The sequence below is a fragment of the Cyclopterus lumpus genome, chromosome 7 (assembly GCF_009769545.1).
Source record: "Cyclopterus lumpus isolate fCycLum1 chromosome 7, fCycLum1.pri, whole genome shotgun sequence".
NCBI lineage: Eukaryota > Metazoa > Chordata > Actinopteri > Perciformes > Cyclopteridae > Cyclopterus > Cyclopterus lumpus.
Genome location: NC_046972.1, coordinates 21,795,007 through 21,801,150, shown reverse-complemented (window position 1 = coordinate 21,801,150; position 6,144 = coordinate 21,795,007).

Genomic DNA, 6,144 nt, shown 5'->3' with positions numbered 1-6,144 from the left:
GGGGGGGGGGTCTGGAGGGGGGTCGTTAGACTGACAGACGGAGCCTCATGCCCTGCAGGAGAGGTGTTATTGCCAGGTAGCCCCCCCCCCCCCCTCTCAGGCCACAGAGGGCTCCACACACACACACAGGTTTAGATTTACGTCCCGCTTCGGTTAAAATGTGATGGAAAATGACCGTTTTGAAATCGCTCCGGTCAAACGATCGTGCCACGTGACCGTCTACAGCTCATCAAGGCAGTCGTCCATGTTGAGCTAAAATGACACTTAATTTATTCTCTCCTATAAGGTGCATAACACCCCCCCCCCCCCTACACACACACACACACACCTGTCAGCCTGGCGAGCTTGGGAGCCGTCTCCAGTGAGGTGGGCACTGAATGAGGCCTGACCAGAATGGGAAGGAGGCCTCTCTCTTTGGGACGGGGTGAGAAGGTCCCTTCTGGGGAGCTCAACTCTTCGTGGTGAGGCCGTACAAAAGCGCCACACTTTTAGGTCACGTGTAACGTAGAGCAACTGGTTTTAATGGTGGATATTGAGGCGGTTTCCTTTTGATTATGGAAGTGTGAGGCGGTGTAATGAGAATCCATCACCAGAGAAATGACACAAAAGCCAATGCAAACCTAATCAAGCTCCCGATCTATACTCCTGATGTGTTTCCTGGAGGAAACTAAATTTCCTCCAGGAAATTATGCATCCTAGGAAAAGGTAAAAATACTTAGTTGTCGGTTCCAGCGGAGGGTATCTTGGCATCCCCTGAAAACGGAAAGTCAGTTGCTCCACTCATGAGTCGGTTCCCTCTTCCCTCTCTTGTAAGAGCGCTTCCGAGTGGGTTTTGCAAATATACATGAGCGATTCCTCCAAAATAAATCTCTGTGGCTTGGCCCCCGGTCAGCCAAAGGAAGAAAGGGAAAGAACCCCAAAGGGTATAATAATGACAAACTGCATTGTTTTTGAAGTGGTTAATATCCCGAGGATGCTGGCACGCCCTCATCCACGAGTCCCAGCGCTTCCCAAACTCCCACGACTCTACTGTGACTTGATCATTCATCACTTCGTTGAATATGGACACTTCAGTGCCTTCAACCACCCCCCCCCCTGGAGCTGGGCTTCAACACGTCTTCATCTCCAACCCACATCTTGGACTTGAACCGGCTAAACGTGCGTTTCTCTTTAAGAAGTGCCGCGCCGTTAGCCTGGCTAGCTAAACCGAGACAGCTAACGCTAAGAACGGGCACACTCACAGTCGCTGACATGTAAAATATGTGTAGCGGTCCATAAGAAACACAGCAGAGTTCTGGGTTTGTGTGTGAGGTTACACTTATAACGGTTAATAAACATTACATTACATTTAGCTAACGTACGTTATGTAATCATGTTACATTCACACAAGTGTCCTGCTCAAGGACATATGGGCTAGGGCGGGGATCGAACCGCCAACCCTACTGATTGAAAGTCAGTACCTCTGACCCACAGTCACCTTACGGATCATCAGAAGATCAGACATGTCGTTCAGCCCACGGCTTCCCTGTTCTCTACGGCAATCCCAAATGGACATATCATCTACATTCAATATATATATATATATATATATATATATATATATATATATATATATATATATATAGTAAGTATAGTATCGTAGTAAAATATACTATGCTATTTGCGTTGAACAATTTTAAAAAGTAGTGTATATATATAATATATATATAGTAAGAATAGAATCATAGTAAAATATACTATACTATTTACCTTGAACAATGTTAAAAAGTTGTAGTATATATTATATATATATATATATATATATATATAGTGAGTATAGTATCGTAGTAAAATATACTATACTATTTGCGTTGAACAATGTTAAAAAGTAGTATATATATATATATAATATATATAGTAAGTATAGTATCGTAGTAAAATATACTATACTATTTGCCTTGAACAATGTTAAAATGTATATATATATTATATAGTAAGTATAGCATCGTAGTGAAATATACTGTACTATAAAGTTCAAAAATAGGACGATGGCCATCGGGTTCGAACGTTCGTCAGCACCGCGCGAGCCGCAGCGAAGAGATGCAGTACCGTTTTCAGCCGCAACTAAGTACCATTGGGCTGGTGGCGCTGTTTCAACATTTTTGGCTGCCGGCGAGGGAGACCGGCTGCCTTCTATGTCCCCGATTCAGAAAAATAGCATGTTTGTAGGGAATTTTTTTCTATGGAAGACAATTTTCACCCGTAATAGAGAAATTAAATTAAAATATTGATTCATAATTATGAGATAATTATTACATTGTTATATACACAGTCAGTCAGGAGGACTTTTTGGATGCTGTGATCAATGCTGGTGGAGAAGAGAACTGCAAATGCAAACTTGACTTCTGATAGCAATTGTCAACATTACAGTTACAGCCTGTTATGGGTGCAAATATAATTGTAGCTAATATATATGTACACACAAGTACTTTGTTGTCCTTACTTTGACTATTCAATAAAATGCAAAGTCCACACATGTATTAACTGAATTATTTATTCAGATATTTAAACAATCACAGCATACACAACTGCACATGTTTTCATTTTAACTGCATGACTTCAAAATAAACCCATCAATAGGGTTATGGATGGTTGACAATGCCAATCTGTCTTTTGGTAAATAATAAGAGCACATGAATATAAAACAGCGCTTGCAAAAAAACAACAAGGACGCCTTTTCAATCAAGTTCTGTTTTATACTCTCCTTCGGGACTCTTTTCTGGTTCCCCCACTCTTTTTGGTGCGTACCTGAACAAATTCCCCCTACTCTGAAATAAATCCATAATAAATCCTTTGATTCTTCTGAGCATTCTTTGGAGGGGTTTGATGCTTTCTCTGAGACGCACGGCCATCTTTGTTTCTTCTTTTTTATTGTTATGTTGTATGTCTGAAACTTTGTTAAATGTGCTTTTGCTGTCTTGGCCAGGACACTCTTGTAAAGGAGATTTTTAATCTCAATGAGGCTTTTCCTGGTTTAATTAAATTAAATTAAAAAAATACAGTTTCATAAAATCTTTTTGTTTGTTTGTAGTTTTGGAAATCAAGCTTCTTCACACCCATTTCATGTTTAAATAAGACAAACCCCTTTACTGTGCTCTAAATGATTTGTTATAATGAATGCAATACTTGAAATTGATTATGGAGCGTAATCACTCTATTTGATTGTATCCGTCTTCAAAGGCTTGTGTCTGAGTCAAGTCACCAACAAGTGTACTGAACAAGAAGCACCACATGGCAGTGTAGAGACACAATAGAATAGTGACTCAGTGAGGTGACATGCATACAGAATTCGTACTAATGTGGAATTATTCATTTTGCAAGCCACATTAAAGCGGCACCGTCTTCCAAGTCATTAAATTGCTTTTAAGGGTCCAGCAGTTACATATTACATTTCTTGTGGACTATAGAACATATGAAAATGGAGGATTTAGGTGTAAAGAATAGTAGGTTTTCTTTTTTTATTGTCTTCCAAACTTCCAAGGTCAGATGAGAAACAGCAGCTTCAGAGCTGTAAGTGATTTTCTCTACCTGCCCATCTACCTGCTCGTCTACCTGCCCGTCTACCTGCCCGACTACCTGCCCGTCTACCTGCCCGACTACCAGCCCGTCTACCTGCCCGTCTACCTGCCCGTCTACCTGCCCGACTACCTGCCCGTCTACCTGCCCGACTACCTGCCCGTCTACCTGCCCGTCTACCTGCCCGTCTACCTGCCCGTCTACCTGCCCGTCTACCTGCCCGACTACCAGCCCGTCTACCTGCCCGACTACCTGCCCGACTACCTGCCCGACTACCTGCCTGCTCTCATTGTTGGCCATACAGTCTTCCACACACATGCTAATTGCAACCTTTGGGGAGTGGCTCTGGAGGAAGGCCTGACACGACAAACTCTCAATGTTGCCGACTGTAGACTGTATATAAGAAGTGGGCGGAGTCACGTTGACGTCGTCTATTGGCTGGCGGACTTGAGTCTTGAGTTTACCGATTTGGTCGTTTTTTGCAACCAGTGAATAGAAGTGACCACATTTGGACAGTTGAGGAGTGACGTAGTGACCTCATATACGGCTCCATCTATCACAGTAAGCCACGCCCTAAAGCGTGCTTTATGGTCTATTTGACTGTAAATGGGACCATAATTTAGTAAATGAACATCCTGCTGGATTGAAACTAGAGATTGAGAATATAAACTCACGTTTACAATGTTTTACTGAGGTAGTAAATCAAGAGAGTAGTCATTTTCTTATAGACTACTATAGAATCAGACTTCTTTTTGCAACTAGAGGAGTCGCCCCCTGCTGGTCAGTAGTGAGAATGCAGGTTTCGGACACTTGCGCATTGGCCTCACTCTTCAGATCCGGAGGTTCTTTCTTTGTAAAAGACTACCGCACTTTTACTTCTAAAGATGACCAACCCTGGCTTTAAGAAGGCCATTTAGCAGGGTTGATGTGCGACACCGGCCTGGGACTAGTTTCTGTTAATGGCTGTGTACTGGGCTGTGGAAGTTATAGTGTCCTTGGGCAAGATTCTGAAACCCCCGAATTGCTCCCGATGGCTGTGCCATTGGTGTGCCATTGTGAATCCGTTTAGCTTGCATGGCGTCCTGGCCCATCAGTGCACGTACACGTGTGAGTTTTGACATGCAGCGCTTTGAGTGGTCAGAAGACCGGAAAGGTGTGAATTCAACTCCCTTTCCGGCACATCCTTCTAGGTGGCATGTCGAGGCTCTTGCAGCCGCTCTTGGCCTCCTGCCATGTGGATTATGGAGCCGCAGAGAGAGAGAGAGAGAGAGAGGCTAATGTACTCCTTGCTTCCCACTGCAGCTCTGCCTCCACATTAAGTTATCTCCAGTCGTCCAAGTGCAGCCTTCAGGTGGTGTAAAGCCTGCCGGAGAGCTAAAGCCCTTCAATGTGCACAAAGCATTCACCCCTCTGCGTCTGCACGGAAAACTGCACTCAGGGACGCCAATGAGGGAAATGATGAAAAGGAAAAGTCTGAAGTGGGATGTGAAAGAAATGTCGTGAGTTGTTCTTTTTGTTGTTGTTGTTGACAACCGTTCTGTCGTGAGTGAGTGTGTTTGCTGCTCGGATAACAAAGAAGGCCATCGCTCAGCGCACTCCTCCTGCAAGGGCTATGATTTGGAAAACAGGGTTTCTTATTGCCTCGCGCGCACACGCACACGGACACACAGTGTTGGCGTTCAAACTTTCCAGTTGTTGTTTTTTTGTGCCTCTTTTTAAGTGCAACCCGTGACAATTTAGCATCACCCTCTTTCCATCACAGGGCGGTGCTGCAGTTTGCTCTCTCACACACACGTGGGACCGACAACACACACACACACACACACACACCGCGCTACAGCGCATTACGCACAGGCGGACTACAATGCAATGCAACAAAGTTGTGCGCACACGCGCACGGGAATAAATCGACGATGCCTCTGAATTGACGGGAGAGAAAAAAAGAAAAAGAAACAGCTTTCACCGACGGACTCTAAATGCGTCTCCCCCCCCCCCTGTGCGCGCGATGCATCGGCCGCAGAGCCGCGACCTGCGGATTCATACAACTTACAAACCACGCCCACTTTGTCAGCCAGCGTCTGTTTACGAAAAGTCACGCGAGCAGCATGGAGCCGAAGGTGAGCCGCGGAGCGGAGTGTCACGCCGCGCCGCCAGCAGACCGGACTTCACCGAGAGAGAGCGCGTGCGCGCGCGCGACGGCCCCCTCACAACGTAGTCGAGTCGCTCACATTTTGAGTGGTATTGTTTTTTTGACGCACGCGGACATTTAAATATTTATATACGTGGTTTATTTCATTTTTTTCCTCATTTTTATTTTGTTTTGCGGGCAGCGGGACTTCTGAACGCGCGTGCACGGGGAGTATTTCTGCCTGTGGATGATCACCCGCACAGCGACTTAAAACAAACAATGGCGAGGCGTAAGAGGCGCAACCCACCGAGTTGTTGCGCGTGAAACCCTCCAGACCCCCGGAACCAGCCTTCCGCGCGACACGACAGGGGGGGGGGGGCGAAACAACCGCGGCGCGCGCCCTACCTCCACCTCCACCTCCACCTCCACCACCTCCACCTCCACCTCCACCTCCACCACCT